The 26,361-nt window shown below is 42.0% G+C and overlaps 1 protein-coding gene across 4 annotated transcripts in view; it reads right to left on the reverse strand.

Moving 5' to 3' along the window:
* ACVR1 (activin A receptor type 1) overlaps nucleotides 1–15,533 on the reverse strand; it is a 127,420-nt gene extending 111,887 nt beyond the window's left edge. For all 4 annotated transcript variants that reach the window (XM_047721812.1, XM_047721813.1, XM_047721810.1 and 1 more), the window contains exon 1: nucleotides 14,948–15,533. The gene's annotated coding sequence lies outside the window, so the exon portion shown is untranslated. The remainder of the gene's footprint in view (nucleotides 1–14,947) is intronic.
* Between the last annotated feature and the right edge of the window lie 10,828 nt (nucleotides 15,534–26,361).

Raw genomic sequence — 26,361 nt, forward strand, 5'->3', positions numbered from 1 at the left:
GTTATAGTTATTTGGAATGAGTTTTCACACCCCTCATCTGGAGACCTATAAAAAATTCCACTGCCAGGGTACATCCAGACCAATTAAATCACAATCTGTGGGGTGGGAATGGGCATTGGGTTTGGAAACCCCTCCGGGTGCTTCCAACATGCAAACACATTTGGGAATCACTCCATGAGAATGAGCCTGAAACAGGTATTTAAGGTCCAAGGTTGAGCCCATCTAAAGAAAATGAGGCAATCAGTCAAAAGCACAGTAAACAGGTAGGAACAGTACCAAACTCACTTTGCCTGTCCAGGACTTTAGCACGGCAAGTCCAGCAGCCTAGGATGGCCCATAGTCCCAGGCAATCCCAGACAGTTGGTCACCCTACTTATAAGCAATGTCTCAAGTGTGGGAATGAGTGCAAGCATCTCCCAAAACGTGTTCTCCAAAATGCTCTCCACTCCCCCTGGGGTGTTAACAGCCAGGCAGCTACAAAGGGTTCCACTTAAGTATAACTTGAAAGACCAGGAACATCCGGGAATATCCCAGGGTAAATGATTCAGATAAGGTGTTCCTCCATGCCACCTTCCAATGTGCTATGAAAATTTACACTGTCTGAGAGAAGAGTATAACATCCTACATTTCTCACTTATTTGAGGACTTCTTTTGTGGTGTACTTTTTTATTCCGGTTTCAAGAAATATCGTGTTAACAGGCTGCCTCACTTGTACTTCCAGAGGATTTGTGGAAAATACGAATCTGATAATGTTACTTCTTCATTATCAAGCCCATGTTTGAAAACTAAAGTCCAGACTCCTTAGCAGGCAGTCTACTTCCCCAGCTCTCCCATCCTTTACCTCCTCCTCGTGCTGCAGTGCAGGCTTTCTCAAACTTCTAGAAGCATTCAAATCACATGGGCATACTGTTGCAGCACTGACTCTCACTCAGCAGAAATGGGTGGCCCTGAGTCTCCCCATCGCCAGTGAGGCTCGTGACCCAAACGGTGCCATTCCTGCTGAACCAACCAACACACTTCTGAGTAGCAGAGCACTCATCACATTCGGCTATGAAGGATGCCATTTTTCCTATAAGCCTCTGTACCAAAGGCCCTTTCCCCACCTGCTACCTTCCTCCTCAACCTTCAAGATGCTCAAGAATATCATTCCTTTGAAAAGATGACCTCAGACGCCCTCTTGAACAAAACTGCACATCCCATCTCTATGTTTAGAGTTCCAGTCTGGTGCTTTGCTTGGCTGTGGCTTGGCGATTGATTCTTCCTTCTCTCAGGCTGAGCTCTCCGGCAGCCCTTCTGTCTTTACACGCTCAGTGCCCGGCACATGGTAGCTACTCAACAAATCTACATAAAAGGAAGGTGTAGCCACACAAAGGAGATAATATATGAACTTGGTCTAAGGAGACCTTCTGAAAATGAGGTTGTTATGCAGAATCAAGTATGTCGGTTTGGAGTTTCACAGTTGGAGACTTTCAGCAAGAGAGTTAAGTAGAAACTTAGCTAACATGGCAGAGAATCAATGATAAATTAATATCCTCACCTACTTTTTTTTACACTACACAAAAAAATTAAATTCCCAGTTTTCTTGAAATGAAAACTAAATCCAGATAATCTTCCGATTAACATTTAACAGACTAAAATCACCAGGCACAGTGGGAAATAAAACACCATTTGACCTCTAAATCTGTGTTCATCTACTCTTCAAAGAATCCTTCTGACAATTCTCAGTTTAAACAAACCTTTGTGCAAAGAGTGTTCCAGCAGGTTTAATGTAGTCAAAGCTGTCAAAATCATGGGCAATGTATCATACTTAAGAGAGCATTTGAAAATGCGTCAATAATTATAATTAGACACTTGTACCAGATCTAATATACTTTCACTACCCTTTAACTTCAACTGATGTAAAATTAAACCCAGTTTCTTAAAAGTGCAACTCTCAGATCATAATTTAATTCTAAAGCAGATATAAAACCTGTCACACTGCAGAGACCCAGTACATTTTACTCAAGAGGAGAAAAGGCCATGGTATTGTAATACATCATTTTAGGGAAGGTGACCACCTTTAATGCTGAAAGGGTAAAATACATTATTGAGGTGACATAATCTTCCAATATTTACTTCACCCATTTGTATTTAAAGATTTTCTCTTCAAAATTATGCACGACCCACAGCTCAAAGACAGTAACTGTTAATAGTCCCCTTTATTTCCTACCAGTCTTTTTTTTTTTTTTCTATGTCCATATGTCTATAACTACAAGTCTGGAATTGTACTATGTCTTATGTTTACCTACATTTATGGAATTGTATATAGTTTATGGGGTTGGAATTGTATGGTTTTTGTGTCCTGCTTTTTCTTTAAAAAAAAAATATTTATTTGAGAGAGAGAATGAACAAGAAGTGAGGAGGGACAGAGGCAAAGGGGGAAGCAGACTCCCCACTGAGCAGGGAGCCCAATGTGGAGCTCGATCCCAGGACCCTGGGACCATGACTGGAGCCGAGAGCAGACACTCAACCAACTGAGCCACCCAGGCACCCCATATCCTGCTTTTTCTACTTAATATTGTTTTGTATACTCTTCGTGGCCTATTCTATTCATTCTAAAAATGTCTGCATGCCTACTATAGATATAGTAGTATACTAATAAGCACAGGATACACATGCACACTCAGAGTACCAAACAAACACCGTCTCTGTGCTCAGTATTTACCCCAGAGATATGGGTAGTATACATAAGGTAGCATATGTAAGATACAGAAAAGAAGAGGGGTGCCTGTGTGGCTCAGGTTAAGTGGCTGCTCAGCTCAGGTCTTTCAGTAGGGAGCCTATTTCTCCATCTCTGCCCCTTCCCCCATTCATGTGAATGTTCTCTCCCTCTCTCAAATAACTAACTAAAATCTCTTAAAAAAAAAAAAAAAAGGAAAAAAAAAAGATATGGAAAAGAAGAAAGATCTAATTAGATGGAATACCCACCAAAACCTTCTTTTGAGAAGGTTACTTTGAAGGTGAGATCTGTCCCTGAAAATTCTTCTCAGATAATACTTTTGGTGACTATATAATTTTCCATTTTTTAATAAGTGTGTGTGCATATATACATATGCATATATATGTAACATATATAAAGGTTACATATGTAGGTTATTATAGAACATTTAAATTGTTTCCTTTTTTTTTTTTTTTTTTGCTACTCTACAGCTAAGTGAATAAATTTGTATACTTAAAGAGCTTTAGTAAGTAATTTTTTTTTTCATGAGTAACCAAGGGCTCAAAATCTTTTCCAGGAAAATTACATTTATACTAACAACCCAAAATTTTTAAGTCTTTGAAATGAAAAATCTTAAGCATGTTGCTTAATTCTGGGGGAGCCAATTTCTAAAGAAGAAAATGCAACTTGGGAAAAAAAAAACATGAATTTTATATTAAATTTTATTTACTTGGATTTTTAAATGCATCTAATTTGGTAACTGCCAGGAAACACAACCATTTTATTAACCTATACCAGCTAAATAAATACCTCAAAATTTCCAATAATCCCCTATTGTATCTTTTTCCTATTATAAAAACTTTGAAAGATCCAAAACAGTCCACTCTAATATGCTCCAAAATCATAAATAAAAATTTGCTGTTTCTTAAAAACTGTCTATCATATGCTTATTGCTTTTTTTAAAAGCTATTACAAAAATAAAACTTTTCCCTAAGTCTAAAAATCCATTGCCTCCATTCTTGATCAATAATAAAAAGCTGACTATATGAGTTTCTTGGTCACTAAATGCCTACTTACCACTCACCGTATTTTTTTTAAAGATAATCAGCCCTATAAGCTCTGCTTTTAACATAAAGCACAAACCAGACATAGTGCTTTAAAACAATCAAAGTAAACCTGTGGTTAGCAAGGCTTCCAAAGCCCACGGTTCCTCAGACTCAAACTTACACAAGGAAGGAAAAAAAAAAAAAATCATCAAGCTCCATTTACTGGAAGTACCAAAGAGGAGGGCAACTGAAAGAATCAACAAATTATTAAACTTCTGAAATAGCTGAGTCTCTGCTCTTCCAAATAGATGAGGAAAGAAAGGTACCAGAAAGAAAGAAGTTAAGTGACTTTCTTGGGCCACAAAATTGGTTTACACCAGAAAGAACAGATTCCTGCTTCAGTCTCATGGGGTGCTTTGTCATTCCCACCATGCCGCCTTGTTTCCCCAACACAACTCAAATATGAAATTCTTGGTACAACCTCTACTGTAATTTTAAATGTAACTACCTCAGATTCAGTAATTCCAGTCCTTGATATTTACACCTCCCCCCCCCCAATATACAGGAGACAGATCTCCATACACATCTACATATAAATCAGTATGTAGATACATGGTAGCTAGCATATGTAAAGACAGTCACTACAACATTATAACACATAATGTACCTAAAATAAGTAAAAGACTAGTTAAATAAATTATGATACATCTATACTATGGAATTACCTTTCAAAATAATAAGGAAACTGTTCATTCTGATAGGAAACGATTTCCAAGATAAACTAAATGAAAAAAGCCAGGTCCAGAACTAAAATATGTGCAATATATTATATTTATAAGAAAAACACATTAGTATATGTTTGTAAATGTAAAAATGACCACTGGAAGCATATACAATTCGTTTTAATGGTGGTTTTTCCCTAGGAAGGGAGAGTAGAAGCCGGAAAACCAAAGTTACCTTTCCTATATACCCTTCCTATACTTCAAATCTTATCATAAGCACGTAATATCACATAAATATTGTCTCTAAAACATAAACTATCATGAAAAAAATAAAAAATATTTGGTTAAGAAAAAAATTACGGGAACCCATACTAATGTACTGTAATAAAATAAAGCCAGGAATTATAAATAAAAACACCAATTTGATTTTTTTTTTTTTAAGAATCATATGGCCCAAAAAGGAGACCATAATGTCTGAGACAAAAGTATAAGAATAATAGAACACTGTATGTTAACTATACTAGAATTAAAATTTTAAAAATTTACAAAAAGTATGAGAACAAAAGAAATGCCCTCCTGGAAGATTTTCTTGCTCAATAGCCACATCTGGGAAAGATTCACTCCACCTGTGCCTAGGATGTCCTTAAAACAATACCTTCTGGGATCAAAAGGGAACCAAGGTGAGAGAAGGAGAGCAGCAGAGGAGGACCTGGCTGATTAAGTAACAATGAGTTGGAGGGAATCCTAAACAAACAAGTCAAGATAAGATGGAGAGAAAAAAAAAAAAAACACCTCATCTGTAATTTAAAAAGGACATTCCATTCTAAACCCGCTAAAAGAATAAATCTCAAAACAACTCATTTGCTTCTGGCACTGTTTTCCCCATCTCAGGGCTAGAACAACCACTTTTTCTGTCACCTTTGAAACTTTAAAAAAAAAAAAAAAGTTCCAATTTCTTTCACCTAAATTAGACTCAGTACAATAGGCATAAACATAAATTATAGGTGTCACCCATCAAACAGTGTATCTGCCTTTGATTCTATGAGCAGATGTTTATCAGGTCCCATGTTCAAAAGCTGATGACTGTTACAGTATTCCTTTATTAGGATAAACACTTGATTTGTTTGCAAGATAAGGCACTTGACCCAAAAAAGTCAGTAAGAGACTTTAAGCTGTTTGTAGCTGGTTCATTTTATCATTCAGACCATAGTCCATTTCTTCCTATTTCCAAAAGGGACCTTTCTCCCCCAGATCCAAATGCCCCAGGATGGCATCCTCTCACACAGATCTAATCCCCACAGCTCCAAACCCTTATCTGCTGGTTCCACTGCTGTATTTCCAGCTCCTCACGAGACTCAAGCAAGCCCTCTTCTATGTGCTTACTCCACCAGAACCTGAACCCCAATACCATGCCCTACTCCCAACCAGCTCCTCTTAACCTTTCATTTTCTTTTAGGATCAGCACCCTTCTCTCAGTCATCCACGTTCCCTAAGTCACATCCTTCTGCCTCCCACTCACCCCTTCCTCTCTTCAAAAGAAAATGATTTGCACCACTTATGGCTTCTGCAGACCAAGGCCAAAACCCTAATTCCCCCTACTCTCATTTCCCTCACCTAATGCGCATCTGCCCTCACCACTAATCTGTGGCGAAATAGAATGCTATGGATCAGGGGCCTCAAAGTCATATGCCATAGGGTGAATCAGTGAGCATGTCAGAGTGAGCCGGCTAGGAGAATAAAGAATAAAGAGCGAGTGATGCTGGGCCTCGGCGTCTGCGAGGAAACTGGCTGAGCTGGGACTGCGGCAAACCCAAGCGCACACGTCCACTGAGAACCACACAGTAACAAGGAGCTCTGGCAGGTCCCTACAGGAATGTGGGCCTTGGGCTGCCGGGGCTTGCAGTCTTGCAGAAGAACGTGGAAAGCTGAATTTGTTCTGGGAAATATCCCCCTATTTAAATGATGGCAACTATTTCAAAAAGGAAAAAAAAAAAGTGTTACGTACGGTATCAAACGGGACTTAAGTCTGAGGTGTGGTCAGCCTGGGGGCCGCCAGTTTCCAAACTCTGCTTTAGAGCAAGTGACTTTGGAATGTACAGCCTGGGTTCAAGTTCAGATGTGTGATCTCAGGCATCTTCCAGCATCCCTCTGAGTCTCAGTTTCTCCTTCCATAAAATGGGGATAACAAAGAGGAGTTCCTCCTAGCTTGGGCGTGAGCATTAAATGTGAGAATGCAAGCAAGGGGCCTGAGCAGGGCCTCCCTTCCAAATGTTATCTTACTGTTGCTATTTTAGAATCAGGTCTAAAAATCTTTCGCCTGGCATCCAAAGTAAACCATAATTTGGCTCTAAATCCCCCTTTCTAAGCTTTCTTCTGCCGTGTTCCCCCTGATGTACTCCACACAGTCACGTTACACAAGCCTTTTAACTTCCAGGAGTTACCATATACGCTTGGCAAGAAAAGAATAAACATGGGGGAGGGTGGGCAACAGAACCACTGCCATAGCACCCGCCCCTCCACTCAACTTTGGCTCCGGCATTAGTGCAAAACCAGCGACATGAACCTGCTCTTCCTTCCGGTTATCTCAGGTCACGCTGCCTCACTGAGAAGCTGCACCTCAAGGCACCGAGTCTGACTCCAGTGGTGACAAACAGGTGCAACTATGTTTTTCCACAACGTGGCCCTTAAACCAAAGCCAACTACCTCATAGTTCCTTGCACCATCCCCTGGCTCTGGCAGGTTTCCTCCTCCACAACCTATACACATACAGACATCTCTGAAAATGCTAACATCGGAATGGTACCTTTTTCCAAGCCCAGCCAGTCACTTCCTCAAAGGTGTTGTTTGATCCTTATCCCCCCTGTATCTCGTGACCAAGATACCTGGCCTTCTGCCGTTTACAGTTAGACGTGCAGTTCTTCAGGCCCTTACTCAAGTGCACCTTGAGCTCAACTTAATGTTACTGTCCTTTCCATGCCCAGCCCGAGGTACAGAATCTTGATAAATGCCCAACAGATGAAGGAAGAAGAAGAGGGGAAACGATAAGGAAGCAGCAGCAAGGTAGGAAAGATTTTAATAAGGACAATGACAGCAAGGATGACTGCAGCCACTGATTAAGCTCTTACTTACATCTTTGGATGTAAAAAGCTGGTCCCTACTAACCTTGTCTTGTGTTTCAGGACAATAACTGCATCACGTCACCTTCCCTACCTCTCTCCTACCCTTCCGGTGCAGGGGACCTAAAGAGGGACTCCTGCTGTCCCCTTATTACCAAGAGTCACCATCCCATTTCAAATATAACCTAAGCAAACAGGGAGCTAAGTGGCTCCTGCCCCTAGTTTAAGTTAATTAGCCCCACCTGTGAGGCTGATGAGGCTCAAGATGATGCTGTACTTTGGGAACTGGTCCAAAGCACATATTAGTCACTTTAATCTGATGTGGAGAAACAAAGACCCCTACACAGAGAAAAGAACAATGGGTGGGGGAGTGGGGGGAGAGCAGAAGGGCATGGACCATCTGTAGAATAATTGAGACTCATACAAAAAGAAAAACAAAATTCTCATCCAGATTAGCAAATGTCCAATAAACAAATTAAGGCTGATTTCCACAATATCTAGAATAGTTTTTTTTTTTTTCATACTGCTGGTTAGAACCCATTTGCAAGTTGTGAAATCAATGTAGTAAATAGAGACCAGGATATTTTTTTAAGTTGACTAGAAATTAGGACGCACTGCTGTATTGTTTTGTAAAAATTATAATTCAGCTTTATTTTTAATATGCATGTGTGTATGTGTGTGTACTCAGTCATGATGTAAAATGTATTGCTGCGAGTAAAAAATGTTTTTAAAACACTAAAATAGAACATTTATGTTTATATAATCTCCGGGGACTGAGATTTTCCATTTTTTACTAGGCCATACTCATAAAGTAAGAGAATATTTGTTCTTGCCACCTGTTGTGCACAACAGTTCAGTTCTTCGAGTTCAAAAAACATTTTAAAAAAATATCACTTGGCACACTTGTCCCTTACCATTTTCCTTATTCTCTAAAGGAAGATAAAGATCACTCTAGACAACCACCTACACTTTTTCCTCCTACTGGTTGTTCCTATGTATATTTCTATCTTGTGTAAGTCCCTGACATCAAGTGACAAGTCCAAAAGCTCCAGGTCTCTTAATACTTACAAGTATTAACCTATATGATGTTTTCACAGAGAGTACACTGCCACTCATCAAGAGCTACAATAACTATTGTAAGGTAAGGGTCCGAACTTGGCTTAAAACATCTCAACTCATCTCCTCTGCACCAGAATGCTCTTTCTCAAGTACTTTCTCAGTATCCACTCTCTTCAAAGTCCAAGTACCACCATATATCTAATACCCAGCTCTGTCTAAGACCACTCCTATGTTCCTCTAGCCCCTCCGTACATTTCCCATCAGGCTCAAGGTTATTTTTAGAAGTGCAATTGATAATTCTTCCATAATTGCCTTAAAAAGAAAAATAAAAACTAGAGCAATCTTATTTTCTTTATGTCATAATTATTTTTTTTAAGTAAGCTCTATACCCATGAACTCATGACCCCGAGGATCAAGAGTAGCATCCCCAACCAACTCAGCCAGCCAGGGACCCCAAAGCGATCTCATGTTCAACGTCATCCATGCTGCACAGAGGCTACCGAAGACCCCGTGCCTAACTTTCACAGATAAGCAAGGCACCCAACTATCAATCACTCAAGCAGAAAAGGTCTACATGGCATACCCACCCAAATCAGCCCTTAAAACCTATCAAAAGAAAATTTCACTCTGAATTCCATCCATTTTCCAAAGAGGTCATTCACATTCCATCTCTCCACAATGAGTACTGCCTACCACGCTGCTTTCACTGTCAACTATTTGTGAACATACGCAACAGAACAAAGTCAGTGTGAAGGAGTCAATTCACCAATTGAAAGAGTCCCAGCCACGCACTCACGATCAGAGGACTCAATGCGCTGTAGGATATTAAATATGCGTTGAGATATTCTTCCCAAAGAAGGTTTTGCCCTTAAACCCAAAAACAATAGGAAGCATAAACTGAAAAGAATACAATAAATGTTTGTTGAGTCCACTATGTTACAGTATCAAGCATTAAAGGGGTATCCAAAAAAGTTCCTTCCACCTAGAATGTCTTTCATCCCTGCTTCCCAAACTCATCCTGAAGGACCTCTGTGTCTAGTATCATCTGCTCTCAGGCTGCCTCCGATTCCCTAGAGTACTGGACTTGTCTGCTTCTCCAACATGCAATCAGCCATTCATTCTCTCGACAATTAAAAAACCATTTGCCGACTGTGTGGTCTGGGCCAGGCATTGTGTTAGGTGCAAAACATATACAAAAGATGAATAAGACACAGTCCTTGCCCTCAAAGAGCCCAATGAGGGAATTTTGAAAGGCTTTGTATCAGTGAAGGAGAATGAATGGTGTCGAGCGAATAAACGGAGGAGTGAATAACCTGAAGTCCTTGCCCTCAAAAAAGATCAGTCAAGTCCCAGAATGAGTAGTAAGGATGATAAATACAAGGAAAATGTCAAAAAGCAAAATCCAGGAAGCATTCCTGCACCGAGATTACTCTGAGCCCTGAGGACTGGCTCTCCCCAAAAGTGGGGGGAGGGCAAGGCAAAGGGACTGACTCCAAGGCTCAGCCCCAAGATGAGAAAGAGCTGAACCTCTCAGGACACCTAACAGAAGAACCGTCAGGACACCTATGCTCAAGGGGACCCTCTGAACTCACCCCATTGTGCAAAAAGCCCCACCTACTGCATGAACCTCCACAAAATCTGGAAAAACTAAAACTCAGAGTCCCTTTCCTGGTCCCAGAAATAAAGGCCAAGTACCCAGAGCAAACAATGAAGCAACCCGAAGGGCAAAGTGGAATGTTGGTCAGAGACTGAAACCCCAAAATCAAACAAATGAATAGTGGTGGCTCTGAGAAACAAAAGTCTCATGGATCACAGAAGAGTCTTCAGACATATAAACAAGCTCCGAAACACACATAAGAGCATAGGAATATTATTCGACTGGCCAGTTGGTTTGAATATTGGGGACAGGGAAGTATCTGTTTTAACTTCACAAAGGAAGCTGCTGGGTCTCGTTAGTTAATTTTGGGAGCCTAAGTTCAAACAAAACTACCTCCCATCCCAACCTAAGGCCATAATTTGCCAACCACATCATCTTCATGAAGCTCTTTCAAAAGGAGTCTTTTAAATGAATGCCCCTTCAACAGACAAATCATGCTTTGGAACTTCTGATTCTTAAACTAGCACAGCAAGCAAGAGCAGTGTACGGCCAACTGCTAAAAAAGAAGAGGTAAACCTTCCACTTGGTTCTTCTGAGAGCTGGAACTGGCCACAGAAAGAAACACAAAGTTCTCACTCCAAGAGATCAAAAAAGGCATTTTGTACCAGGAAACCAAATTCAAATTCTCATTTCCAGGAATAAAGCCACAGGGCCCAATATTTGCTTGGGAAAATGAAACAGGAGACTATGTGGACTCCGGCTAAAATCTCCGATGGCTTCATCTCCCAGCCTCGCCAGTTTCACGCTATTAACATTTTGCCCAGGCTTTGCTTTACCTTAAATACTGGTTTGCCAGTCTGAAGGGTCACACTCACCCACGGGCAAGAATGAAAGCATTGTAACACTTCATGACCGCATTTCTTACCCCATCCTGAGCACCAGATGCATGCGACAAGGTGCTATTGACAACTACCAGCTTCGGCTCAGGCCCAGCCTCTGGAAACCACAGTCAGGAGAAACCATGCTGCAACCACTGCTATTATTTTGGTCACAATATTGAAATGAGAGTGGAAGCAGAAGAATACAGACAAGGGGACATACCTCAACCTCATTCAGGTATGACAACAATCATCTTGCTTTAAAATTGTCACCTGGGGGGACGCCTGGGTGGCTCAGTTGGTTAAGCAGCTGCCTTCGGCTCAGGTCATGATCCCAGCGTCCTGGGATCGAGTCCCGCATCGGGCTCCTTGCTTGGCGGGGAGCCTGCTTCTCCCTCTGCCTCTGCCTGCCATTCTGTCTGCCTGTGCTCGCTCGCTCTCCTCTCTCTCTGACAAATAAATAAAATCTTTAAAAAAAATAAAATAAAATAAAATAAAATTGTCACCTGGGGTCTTATCAATCAGCCAACAGCATTTGCCAGCCTACGTCGCACAGGCACCAAGCTGTCTATAGTCATAATAGTGCAATGAAATATCCCCCGAGTAGTCATTATGTTAATAGTCATGTGTTTAATTTTCCTTATCTTTTTACAAAAAAATATGTATCATGTATGTAGGTTACAAAGTCTAAAAACAAAATCAGCACCCCTGAACCCACCATTCAACTCAAAAACCCAGAGTGTCACCAATGCTAGATCATCTACCTACCTCTCCACCCTGATCCCCAGGTCCCTGCAACACACACACACACACACACACACCAAGTAATCACTGTCCTGAATTTGGGGCTTTATTGTAAGTATAAATATATCTTTATGATTACCTCCCATTACTAACAAGTGAGTTGGCTTTCCAATTATGGCAGTGATAGATTGTTTCCTCTTAAAAGATGACTTCTTTTTAGTTTTTCTAAGGTCAATCATTGCCTTAAAGAAAAATACTAAATAATTAATAGACCGACACTTAGCCATGGTAAACTCATCAAGACGGTGTATGAGGGAACGAAGTATGGCAAACACTGACAAAAGAGGCTGAAAACATGGGTTCCAGAGTCTCGCAAACTCCTAGCTCAAATCCCCACTCCACCACTGACTAGCTCTACAACTAGAACAACTCCCTCAATTTCAGAAAGCCTCAATTTCTCATCAGAAAAGAGGAACATAATAACAAAACATATGATTGCTGTGAAAATGTCATGAAAAATGCATGTGAGGAGCTGAGCACAGTGCCTAGAACAAAGCCAATGTTCCCCACCCCCCATTCCCGTCACACTGGTCACCAAATTCATTCAAAACACATCAGAGGGTTTTGATACCATTAATAGCTTGCTTCACCTCAGTTTCTCACAAGTTGTGCGTTAGATCCCTTCACATAAAAATAAATCAGGATGCAGGGATCCAACAGCAGAACAAGCACAGAAGACGGTTCCCAGTCCCAGCTCTTCTTTGTCTAATGTACTTTTTGCACGTACACACACACATACACACACACACACACACACACACATTGATTCCATCTTCACCTCATGACCTTGAATAAGAGGATCATTTTTCAAATGCATTTCTGCCCTGTCCCTTCCTCCCCGAGAAGGCTGGACTACTTGATCCAACCTTACCTAGAAGTCTATCATGATCATCACAGTATTAGTTCTGTGTAATCTAGGGTAAGACAGAGGCAGAGTCTCTATTTACTGATTCAATCACCGTTAGCTGTTCAGTGGACAGATGCAGAAAATTTGGTAAATCACTACTCTGAAAAAAAGCCATTACAATGCTATTAATGGTATTAATATTCTGTCTGTTAATATTAACATTCTGAAATTAATGACATTCCTGAATAAGGCAGACTCCTCCATCTCTATGCCGCATCCTTAATATTCTTTTAAATTACTTAGAGATAACAGGAAACTTATTCAGATTCAAATGATCACTCTTCCAAGGTATAAAAGTTGTAAAACTATGACCTAAATCAAGTCTTTACTTAAAACCCACTCTCTCCATTTCCATAAAAATTCACCCAAACCTCCGGAAAAGGAGGAACCCAATCTCTCCCTATCCCAGCCCTTGATTTTTGCCATCTATCCAGAATTTACGGCAACATCAGTCTCCACCTTTTGAGTATCATCTGCCACACAATTCCATGGATTTAAGACCTACACACTTCAGCTTCAAAAGACTTCCGTTTTGTTTTTTTGTTTTGTGTTTTGACTTCCAGGCCAGCAAACAAAAAGGACTGCCTCACACAAAAAAGTGATTTGGTCTTAGAAGCCAGGTGATCCAAGTCCTGTCCAGGCCTAGGACAACCTCCTGACCCCTGTGTCCCTATCAGTGAAAAGGGTGAGGCCCATATTTCATACTTAAGCATACTGTATAGCTGGATGGCGAGGCCAGCGTCTGAGGTCAGCACAAGTCTAGTGTCTGCTGGCTGCCCAAGCCCGGGCCCCCAGCCAGCCACCCACCTCCAGAAACAAGTGCCAAGACATACTATAGTGTTTCCATTTAAGGCCTGCCACTTGGATCAGCCCATCTCTGAAATTTCTTAACACCACCTTTCCAGGAAGAATTTTTTTGGGGGAAAAGGGAGGTGGTGTCTATTTTTTGCCACCGCCTTCCCTTGGGCTGTCAGAGCAGTCTGCATCCCTGGGACAGGATTCTTTAAAACCACTGGGTTATATCTAAGTCTCAATTAGAGGGCCTCTTTTCAAAAATATACAAACTATGTATGAGATCAGTCCTTCTTCTCATCACCTAACTCCCATCATTCACACACCCTCTGTCACACACACAACCCTCAAAAAAGAAAGCCCAATAAAATTAACAGATCCATTGATTACTTTGCTACCTCTCTCCAAAAGCCAAATGAGGCACAACTTTTTAACCAAGACTTTTCTTCTGCTACTAAGTGGAATGTTTTATTCCCTTGAGTAGCTTCCTCTACAGCTTTTCTCCCATGCAGGAACGTTCAAAACTCCAGGGAAAGGAGGTTGGGGGAGGGGGAGAGACATATCTGGCGAAAACTGGACAGACATAAGCCAGCCTAGAGACCAAAGAAGTTAGTGAATCCAGCGGCCCCAGAGGCCCACATCTCTCCCCAGCGCGCCCCAGGTTCTAGCCTCGGTGTTTTGGTTACAGTGTAGAAGGAAGGGTTTTAAACTTGGCAAAGTACCGTGCAACATCTGTAACCACATTTGCCTTCTGGGGATCGGGAGATGAATCCCACATTCCTGGCTTTGAAGCTTTTTGAAACTGCAGCTAGGAAGAACGGAGGGCGGGAGGGAGTTGAGCAGAGTTTATTGGCTATCTCTCCAGCAGAAAATTCCTCTTGGAAGAGACGGATATTTTGAGGGTGGGGGTGATTAGCCCATCCCTTTACTCTGTACCAAGCTTAGCTGAAAAGGTGAGCCACGGGCGACCAGATCGATTTACAAGTCAGCGGCGCACACCCTGAAGGAGTTCACTACACACATACACACACACACACACACACAAACACACACATGCTGCAACCCAGAGAACCCCCCCTCCCCCGCCCCATGCCTCTGTCCTCTCCCATACCCCACCAGCAGTTCAGGCCCAGAGCAAGACAGTTTTGTTCCGCGGCTGCTTCCCCCACCTAGAGTGAATGAAGCTTGGGGGAGAAAGGAATGAAAGCGAGGGGGAGGCACCGCAGACGCCCACCTTCCCACCCCCAATCCCAGCCTCTTCTCCCGCCAGGCGCCCTCCTCCCTCGGTCCTCCCCGCCCCCGCGGCGCGGCGGGCGACCTGCCCTCACCTCTGGTCCCGCCGCGGCCGGGGCTGAGCCGGGGGAGGCGGAGTGCGAGCCAGCCGGGCGCTGCAGGTCGGCGCGGAGCGGAACGGAGCGGAGCGGCGCGGCGCGGCGCGGCGCGGCGCGGGGCGGGGCGGGGCGGTGCAGCCGGCGAGAGAGCCCGGAACTCTGCGGGGCCGAGGGCCGGCGGCCGGCCCCGAGCGGCGGCCGCGGCGGCTGCAGCCGGGCAGTGCGGACGGCCAGGGGCTCTCCAGCCCTAGGGCCGGCGCGGCTGGCTGAGGAGCAGCCTGGCAGCGGCGGCGGCGGCGGCAGCCACCCGGGGGAAAGAGCCGGGGGAGGGAGGGGAGGCGGGGTGAAGAGGAGGAGGAGGAGGAAGGGGAGGAGGGCGGGCGGAATAAACTTCCCGAGGCGCAGCGGCTCGGGCTGGGAGGGCAGCCGCGGGCGGGGCGGGCGGCCCGTGGGGAGGCTCGCCGGAGGGGCGGCGGGGGAGACGGTCACAGAGAGTAGAAAAGTTCCCCCGGCGCGGAGGGGGAGGCTGCGGCGGCGGCGGCGGCTGCAAAGAGCAGGAGCCGGAGCGGGAGGAGCGGGAGGAGGAGGAGAAGGAAGTGGCTGCGGAGCGCTCGGCCAATGAGTGTCTGGAGCTGTGATTAACCAGGCAGCAACACATCATTTCCTCCCGGCGCGGATCCAGGGAGCCGGGAGGGAGAGGGAAGGCGGCGGGGCGGGGCCGTCCCCGCGCCCCCTGCAGGCGCCCGGCCGGGGGCGAGCCCGCCGAGCCCCGACGAGCCTGGCCAGGCCGCCCCCGACGCGCCCGGCGCGGTCTGGCGGGCCCGGAGGAGGCTGCGAGCGCGCAGCCCGCGGGGCTTCTCAGAGGCGGGGCGGCGGCGGGGCAGGCCCGAGCCGGGCTCCCGCGGCTGGGGTGGGAGGAGGAGAGGCCGCGCGGCGCGGGTGAGTGCCCAGGTAGGCGCGGGCGGGGCCGTCTGGACAGCTCCCGGGGGCGCGCGGAGCGGGCGGACTGCCTCCAGGTCCCCGCGTCTGCGGGAGGCGCGCGGCTGGGGTCCTGCAGGTCAGCGAGAAGCCTCGGTGTTCTCATCCAGGCCATTTCTGACCTGCCTTCAAATCCCCTTCTACTTCGCTCATTTCCTTGCAAGGTCTGGGGTTATGCAAGAGCTTGCCATTTTCGCAGTCGGCCTCCTTGGCAATAAAAATAAACGGGAGGGGTGGGGGAAGAGGGGGCGGGGAAGGGGGCTTCTGCAGTAATCTAGCCCTGTCCTAGGCGCCAGGGGAGCTTACTGTGGAAAGGAAGGAACATTCCCCGCCGCATAGAGGCTGACAACCTCGGTCCTTAGATACACAAAAACACTCCAGTGTGCTAATATTATCCAGAGCATCAAAAAGGCATTCGGGGATCAAATTTTGCATGGTGCCTGCTGAGTGTAAGGAAAGCACCAAGCCATTTCCTCTGCCCTCTAGAAGCTTATAATGTACGGTCCTATCACAAAGCAAAGTAAGAGCATGAAACCAATAAATGGGGATACCATAAAGTATTTTTATCTCTACAGGTTCATTCATGCCGCAGACATTTATTGGGTCACTGCAGTACTGCAAAAGGTTGCAAAGGAAATGGAAGATCTGGTCCCTGCAGGTCAGGAGTTTACAATCTAATTAGGAGCGTAAGACACATATACATGAAACAGCTAGAAAATCATCCCCAGGTGTGATGTAAGCAAGAGGACCGAGAAGGCTGGTGGTATTTTTTCGTGAGGGGAAAGCCTCTGTACCTGTGTGCTTGCTTGGTGAGAATCAGGAGAGGAAATTCCAGGTCGATCAAGCCAGAGGGCCTATGTGTATCCTTACTCTGTAAAACAGTAGAACAGGGACATGAGTGTCACTTGGCTGAAGCTCTGCCACTTATAAACTGTGTGACCTTGGGCATGCTTTTAACTTCTCTGAAGGCAGCAAAGCCTGTCTCCAGGTTTGTTGTATGGTTCAAGTGAGTTTACACTTACATGACAGGTGCTGGAGCTGCTGTGTGATTGTTCCTCAGTCCGGTACATTTATGGAGTCCTCATTTTACTGGCCTCTTCTTGATGATCTTTCTAGTCTTTCCTAGGCTGTAAGCTCCATGAGGGCAGGGACCGGGTTTGGGTGTGTTTACTGTATACCCACATCATGCCTAGCAGTGTGGCACATGCTGGTGCCGATAAAGGTTTGCTGAATAAGTGAATAAATGAACTAATGTTTCCTGTTATGCTTTTAACTGTTCATTGTACATGTTCCTGCAGTAGTGGTCTCATGTGACTGGCTCAATGCAAAACCCTCTAACTCAACCTTCCTGGGACTAACTTGTATTCCAGGAGACTCTGGGAGGATTCTAGGTAGTTCTTATGGCCTTGTAGTATAAACTGATGATTATTCATGCATGGGTGTATGTGTAAGGCAGGAGGATACACAAGGATACAGCCTGTCACACAAGCCCTGTCCATACAAGGATAAAGCCCAGATACAGTCCTTTGGCTTGGACACCTTAATCCAGGGTTGTTCAACCTCCACACTATTGACATCTTTGGCTGGATAATTTCTGTGAGGTGTGTCCTGTGCACTGTAAGATGTTTTGCAGCATCCTTCCTTGACCTCTATCCATTAGATGCAAATAGGATGCCTTCTCTCCACAGTTGTGATGTTTAAAAATGTCTCCAGACATGGTTGAATGTCCCTGGGGGGGCAAAATTGTCCACTATTGAGAACCCGTGCCTTATCCCAACATCTCATCCACTGATTTAACTTTACACAAGTAAAGTAACTTGAAAGAAATACATCTTCTGTTATTCCAAGATTCTTAGATCTTTTCCATCATATGTTTCCAGGAGCACGACTCTTGTTAATTAATTGCCTGCTGCATTGTGAATTGGCATCTCTTCTGTTTTCTGCCTATCCTCCTCCTTTGCACCCAGATCAACATGTTCATTTCTAAAAGTCAACAGCTTTCAACAACTATTAGGAAATAGAGTCTTGAGCAACCTAAGAGTCCTGTATAATATTCTTCTATAAAATATGGAGAATTCATTCCATAAAATTTTGCAGAAAGCTTCCCTCTCATAATTAAGCCCTTACTTTCCACCACCTCTCTGCACTCAGATTGTAAGTAATACAGAATATAAATTGTACTTTTTAGAAATTACTGCATTTAAAATATTTAAGGAGCTACTTTGAGTGATTTTCTTTCATCTTGAAGCCATTTCTTTTTGGTTCAAGAAAGAGTTTCCCGGGGCGCCTGGGTGGCTCGGTGGGTTAAGCCGCTGCCTTCAGCTCGGGTCATGATCTCACGGTCCTGGGATCGAGCCCCGCATCGGGCTCTCTGCTCAGCAGGGAGCCTGCTTCCTCCTCTCTCTCTGCCTGCCTCTCTGCCTGCTTGTGATCTCTCTCTGTCAAATAAATAAATAAAATCTTTAAAAAAAAAAAAAAAAAGAAAGAGTTTCCCTTTCCTAGTGGCATAGAGAACACGGCTTATTAAAACCTATAAAGCAAAAATCAGCTTAGTTATACATACCAAATTCCAGAAGCAAGTTCTTTAGAAGAATAGCAGGATGTATTAGAGCTGGTGGTCTTCATGAAAATCTGATGGATTGATGTGCTTCAGTTCAATTACTAAAGATCTCTTGAAAAAAAAATAAAGATTAATCGTTAAAGGAATGAACTAATTCTGATAAGTCTGTTCACTCAGTCTGGGCATGTAAACCAACCCAAAACTCTGCTCTTAGCAGGCAACAGCTCTATGTTTACAAGGTGAGCAGACGTTTTTGTTCAGCAACACTGTCATCTGTCTCTTTAAATAAAGTTATTTGAAACATTGCTTTTATAGTTTTGTTCATATTTCGTTTGGGTTTTACAGTTGTATAATGGTTACAGGCATATGGAAATTAGTTTACATCTCGTATAGTGATTATTCACACTTAGGTTGAGTGTACAAGGTGGGCATCTAAACTGCTTAGAAAAAGGGCAAAGTTTGAGGGTTGGATGTGGTGTATGGGGAAGCAATATCTGTTCTGTTAGACTGGAAATAGGACACGTACTCCAGGGATCCCCAAGTTCTCTATGAAACCCAGGAAATTTGTGTTTTTGTTTCTGTTACAATATTTTTAAAAGAATTTAATATCGTATTAAGTATGCATATTCTGGATCATATGAATATCATGTAGCCGTGATCCCACTACCCTTTTTTGCTCTGGAACTGTAAGAATATGCAGTTTATTTAAATGGTATTTTAATAAGAATAAGCCATCACTGAAGTCTGTAGAATTGTTTTCCTATTAAAGGTGTCTATACATTACTCAAATGTGAGAAATACTGACCCGGCTACATCGTAACTGTTCTTGGAGAATGATGAATTTATTGAATGATAATAACCTGGAATTTATTCCTAATCCTGAGGCCATAAGAAACCATTTTATAGTCCAAAGATGGAATTGACTGGATCAGAGTAGTAGGGGGAGGAAGAGACAATCATAACCTGTAAGGGTCACTTAAAATCCTATCATGCCTGGCACCCTTGCCCCAAAAGGCAAACATTTAACCAGTCAGGACAGACATTTGTTTACCTTCCAGTTAAACTTTCCCAGGTGTACAAATGACTCATTAATTGTTCATTTCATACAAGACCTTGGCCATCCACCATATTCAGGGAACTGTGGGAGCTGCTCCGGGAGTCCTCGAACTGCCTACAGTTACTCCCCACTGGGTTAATCCAGACACTCAGCCCAGCAGGTTACACGCAAACCAGTGTGTAACAATCGGCCAGCCATGTGATAAAAGGCATTACAAAACCATTGCAGAAAGCAAAGATTACTCATTAAACAGGGTTGAGGCACTTGGAGAAAATCCTGTTAGTGCTCCCTTTCACACCATTCCTGAAAATAGTTCCAAAAGCAATAAGAGTTAAATATTTTAAATATTTTTAATTATAAATTAACTCAAAGAAAATATAAGTAGATAACTATCTTTGGATGGGAAAAAGACTTCGTAACTTAAAGCTGTGGGAAAATAAATGCAATTGGTTGACTTGACTAAGTAAAAAAATTTTCCCTAATTCTTTTTTTTTTTCTTTTTTAAGGAAACATATAAGGAAGGGAGAAGCCAGGTAGTGAGGGTACTTACAACCCATACTCAAAGGGTTAAAAATCCTTAACATATCAAAAACTTTTATGAATCAACAAAATGAACCCTTTAATAGAAAGTTGGTCAGATGTTATGAATAGACAAAAATAAAATTATCACACACGAACATTAGGAAAAAAATTACTCTGCAATTCAAGAAGAGGGAATTCAAACAAAACTCAGATAAAATATTTCAGACAATGTGTCAACAAATCAACGTATTCTCTCTTGGTAAGACTGACTTTATAAAGGACACTCAGTTGCTGTGGACAGCATAACTGGGAAAAAAATTTCTTGAAGATAATTAGGTGACAATGTATCAAACCCCTTAAAAATATGTATACCCTTTGACGCATTAATCCCATTTCAGGAATTTATGCTATGAAAATAGTCATCAATCACTTGAAGATTTGTATAAATTGATAATCATCTAAATTTTGGAAATGCCAGCAATAAAGCATAAGCTAAAAAAAAATAGAAAAATAGAATACAAAGGTAATATTCCAATTCAATAGCCCTTATAAACCCATGAATCCCTCATGTTCACATACACACCTATGATGAAAAACTGGAAGAAAATATTCCAGGATGTACAGCAATTATCTTTGGATCATGAATATGTTTGACTTTTCTTTTTTACAGAGGTCTCTGTGTTCCAACTTCTCAGTTACACATTACTTTTAGAAGCAGAAATAAAAAACATATAAAAAGTAGAAAGGCAAGGTACCTCCTGGCTCAGTCAGTAGAGGAGGCAATTCTTGATCTCAGTTCAAGCCCCACTTGGGCCTAAAGCTTACTTAAAAATTAATTAATTAATTAATTAATATGAAAGTAGAAATGCACAGATTTTAAAAGGGTCTGACAATCATGGAACAAAACCTAACTAGTAAAGATTGCATATGAATTTATATTTGTGAAGTAGGTGGTAGGGTGTAGAAAAAGGAATTCAAATGTAACATTTTTGTGCTCTTGGAGGTATGTCCATTTCTTTCAGATAATCATTTCCCAGAAGGTTCACAGCCATATCTTTTTGCCTGCATCTCAGTCTGTGACACGTTTCCTTAAAACCTTGAGGGTTCGATGCTCATCAGGACTGTCCGTGGTCTTGCTCGCATTCTGAAGCTGCTTGAATTTCTAATTTACTTAACTATGGTTAATTTAGCTACATTGTGGAGATGTGGATTTTAAAAGCTAGTCCTGTGGATGAATGCCCTCAGGACTATCAAATTAATTTCATCCTCAAATTAAACAAATATATTTCAAATATAATTGTGTGGTTCTTGGTAGACTCCAACATCACAGAGGCTTTTCATTTTTAGGGAACATTCTTTTGCTGATTGGTCCCTCAGAGCACTGGCACCGTGAAGACATTTTCATGGATAAGAAATCAAATTAATTTTCCAAGTCCTAGTGCAGCCTCATTCTACCAATATCTAAAATCTAAAGGCTTCCTTTTTATTAACCTACTTTTGCTTAATGAAACTCCAGAGATCAGCTGCTAAGGTTAATTACATATAGCAGAGAACAGCTGTGTGACCTTAGGCAGGTAACTTCAGACTGTAGAGCCCAGCTTCTCAGGTGTAATAAAGTAAAGGGTGGGTTGCATCTTGGAGGTCTCTTCATTTTGAAATTCCATGGCTTGAATTGGAATTCCTAAAGAAACTTATTATCTAACATTGCCAATGCAGCTTTTGACATTTCTGGGTGTGAAGAGCTTAAGACTTCTAGGGACTGATGACCAAGGTGATGGGAATAAAAGCACCATGTGGAGAAATAGCCATAGAGAGGACTGAGATAGCCTATTCTGATCATGCAAGTCTCAGAACTGTGCGAGGGAAGTGATTAAAAAGGTTTAGCAAGGGAGGGAATGAAAAGTTTGCTTAATATCACTTATCCTTACACCAAGACATCTATATCCCCTCACCAACAAGATTTTCCCCTGATGATGATTTTGTCTAAAAAAGAAATACAAATATATAAGTGCAAAAGGATTTATTGTAGAGTGAAAAGTGAATTCCAGAACTACCAGCTTCCCAGCCACCCACTTCTCTCTCCTTAATGTCAGCTTCTCTATATCCTTACAGAAATGCGGTAGACGTATGAAACCATATCCATATTCCCTTTTGCCTTAACTGACTGAGCCACCCAGGTGCCCCTGATTATACTTTCTGATTATAAAGTTATACATGTTGTAATTAAAAATACTTTTCAAATGGGGACACTTGGGTAGCTCAGTCAGGTAAGCCTCCCACTCTTGATCTTGGCTCAGGTCTCAATCTCATGGGCATGAGTTCAAGCCTGCATTGGGCTCCACACTGGGCATGGAGCCTACTTAATTAATTAGCTAGTTAATTAATTATTTATTTATTTTGGGGGCACCTGAGTGACTTAATTGATTCAGTGTCTGACTTTTGATTTTGGCTCAGGTCTTGATCTCAGGGGCATAAGATTGAGCCCCAAATCAGACTCCATGCTGGGCCTAGGGCCTGTTTAAGATTCTCTCTCTCCTCTGTCCCTCCCATCCCCTCTCTCTCTATTAAAAAATAAATAAATAAATACTTTCAAATGGCATGCATGGTATGATCTGATTTTTATTCTTAAAGCAAGTATGTATGATGCACAGAAATGAGTTTGTAAGGCCATGGACCAAGATACTGGCATTAGAAGTCTTGGGATGGTAGCAATGCAGGTAATCCTTTTGGTTTTTACAGCAACTTTTGAGATACAATTCACATACCACACAATTCACCCATTTAAAGTGTACAATTCAATGGTTTTTAGTATATTCACAGAGCTGTGCAAACATCACTACAATCAATTTTAAAACTCATCCCAAAATAAACCCTATACATACCACCATACTTGTTTTTTTTAAGATTTTATTTATTTGAGAGAGAGAGAGAAACAGCATGGGAGCAGGGTGAGGGGCAGGGGAAGAGCAGAGGGAGAAGCAGGCTTCCTGCTGAGCAGGGATCCCAACATGGGGCTCAATCCCAGGACTCCAGGATCATAACCTGAGCCAAAGGCAGATGTTCAACTGACTGAGCTACCCAGACACCCTTATACTTTTTATTTTTGTGCTGTATTTCCAAAACATTCTGCAGTGCTTGTTACTTTTGTAATAAAAACAAACAAATCTATTAGAAAAAAATTAAAATAATGCAATATTCACTATAAAAACCTACAGAGGAAATACAGAAAAGTATTTCAAAGAAGGTAAAAATCGCTTAATTTTACCATTTCCAATATACATAGGTACAATATTTTGGATAATTTTCTCTTGGTCTTTTCTGTGCATATTCATATATTTTATGTAAATATACATAATTTTCTTTTATTCTTCTTAGTTATATTATGAGCATTTTTCTAGGTCATTAGATATTTTCTGGGAGTATGATTTTTTTGACTGATTTAAACCCCTGAATATACCACAACTTTGAGAGCATCTCATTGTTTCCTTAGGATAGATTCTTAACAAGTAAGAATCTAGGTCATATTTCCAACGACTAGGTGGTTTGAACTCTTTCCAGTCGCTTGTCCAACCCCCTGCACCCTTTTACCATCGCTGTTAGCACCCTCCTTATCATCCTTGACAATTTGGAAATTTAAAAAATTCTGTTTCAATTTCCACTTATTTGATTGCTAATAAGTTAGTACCTTGCTCATAAATATATCAACTGTTTGTAGTTTCCTAATCTTCTTTTCGGTTAATGCCCTTTACCTATTGTTCCATTGGAATGTTAGTGTTATTTTTATTGATAAGAATATAAAGAGCTTTCTTTTTTCTTTCCTGCTAGCACTGAGCAAGTAGAAATTCCAATCTATAAACAACTTTTAAAGATTAACTTGGTTTCCAGTCATTGTTTCCCACATCTTGTTAATGGAACTGGCTGCTTTTCTTTAGGGGGAATCTTCATTTCTACTGTACTGACGAAATTGCTGGAGATGAAGTAGGGACCAGTCTGTGAAGTTCCTAATATTTTGATAAAATGGTTGCTTGCCAATTTCATTTTAAAGCTTCCCAAAATAGAGGCACCTGGGTGGCTCAATCGGTTGAGTGTCTGACTTCAGTGGGTTCATGATCTTGGAGTCCTGGGATGGAGCTCCCCCATTGGACTCCACTCAACAGGGGTCTGTTTCTCCTGCTCCCTCTACCTGCCCCTCCCCTTGCCTGTGCTCGCATGCTCTCTCACTCTCTCTTTCTCCCTTGCATATGGATAAGTAAAATCTTTTAAAATAAAAAAGTAAAGCTTCTAAAAATATATTGCTTTCACAACCAATAATATAAAAACTGCCTTAAGTAGCTTTGATTTTCCCAAACAGCCACATAGGCATTCAACCAAGTTCATCCATTCCTATAAAGGATAACATCAATGCTGGGTCAAACAGCACCAGGATGTATAAGATACACCCAAGTCTTAATTCACTTTTCTATCTGACAAGCATGAGTGTTTACACCAATGAACAGTCTGAAATTTAACTCTGACTCCGTTCCTCCTAGTGTTACACCGCAGAGCACTAAAAGTTGTCAGACCCTCCAGCTTCTAACAGAGATCCCATCTGGAATAACGGAAGTAATCATATCACTCTTTCAACAGCTAAAGATGTCTACTGATCACATCTAAGGTACTGGAGTTTCAAAATGTCAGTTATGAAAACATTTGAATCTCTTCATAATGGAAAGGACCCTGGAAAATAAAAGAAATTCACAAAGAGCAAGGAAAAGGTGTTGATGACAGTGATTATTCCTGGATGGAAAATGGCCATGTAACATAGTTGACTAAAAAAAAAAAAAAAAAAAAAAAAAAAAAAAGAGAGAGAGAGAGAGAGAGAGAGAGAGAGGAAAAAGGCAATTTGCTGATGTGGGTGAACATGCAGCAACCTCATATAGAGCTGAGATAAGCTTTTGATCCAGACAGGCTTACTCTATTGCTGGTAAAGTTCGGGGTTCCCTGTTGAAAAATCAAGTGTAGATTTCTTGACAAATCTGTTCTGTTCATCAGAAGTTCTTCAACTGTGAATTGTCTGCTTCTGTTTGATTTGCAGTTATGTATTAGACATGGGTAAAATTTGATAACCAGAACACAGCCTTATTTCAATATTATTTGATTTAAAAAAATCAAAACAAAAATGGCTTTATATCTTTACAGCCATCACTATATAGCCTTTGAAGTAGAATGATGGGATTTTCTTTTTGAAGAAAAGTTATTTATTTATTTTTTAAAGATTTTATTTATTCATTTGACAGAAAGAGAGAAAGAGCACAAACAGGGGGAGCAGCAGGCAGAGGGAGAAGCAGACTCCCAGCCAAGCAGGGAGCCCGATGCAGGGCTCGATCCCAGGACCCTGAGATCATGAACCGAGCCAAAGGCAGACAGATGCCCAACTGATAGAGCCACCCAGGCTTCCCCCTTGAAGAAATTTAGAAATAATTTAATACAGCTTACACTTTGTTTTTCCTTTCCTTTCCTTTTTTTTTTTTTTTTAAGATTTTATTTATTTATTTTAAAGAGAGAGAGAGACAGTCCCTGCTCATGCGGTTGAACCAGTAGAGGGCTAAAGGGGGAGGGAGAGGAAAAGGGAAAAAATCCAAAGCAGACTCCGTGCTGAGTGCAGAGTCCTACTTGAGGCCCAGTCTGGCAATCCTGAGATGATAACTGGAGTGGAATCCAGGAGTCAGATGCTTAACCCACTGAGCCACCCAAGTACCACATATTAGTGTTTCTTTTTAATGATGAGTCCAAATGTAAGCAAAAAGAGGAAAAAATATATTAATGGATCCCATGTACAAATGAGCTGGCTGAGCAATGATCAAGATTAGCCTGGACATGCGACCCCCCCCACCCCCTGGTTTTTGAAAATAATTTAAAAGTAAACTTGAGACATCATGTCATTGCATTTCTACGCATTTCAGCTAGCATCTCTAAAACATAAGGACATTTTCTTACCCAGCCAAAATGCCGTTATCAAACCTAACAAAATTAATGATTACTCAGTACATTCAATTCCCAGTTCGGATTCTAATTGCATAGATTTTTCTCAAGAAGTCTTTTATCAAATCTAAACCCAGACAACAACTATATATATATATGTATGTATATATACACATACATATATATAATTTGGGTTTTGTGCCTTTTATGAAGTATCCTTTAATTTCGAGATCAATTATTCCTCCCAGCTCCCCCCAACTTCACTCAGTTTTGTTGGTGGTGGTGGTGATGTCATTGATGTGTTGAAACCAACTTAATGGGCTTCACCTCTGT

The sequence above is a fragment of the Lutra lutra genome, chromosome 3 (genome assembly GCF_902655055.1).
Source record: "Lutra lutra chromosome 3, mLutLut1.2, whole genome shotgun sequence".
Classification (NCBI taxonomy): Eukaryota; Metazoa; Chordata; class Mammalia; order Carnivora; family Mustelidae; genus Lutra; species Lutra lutra.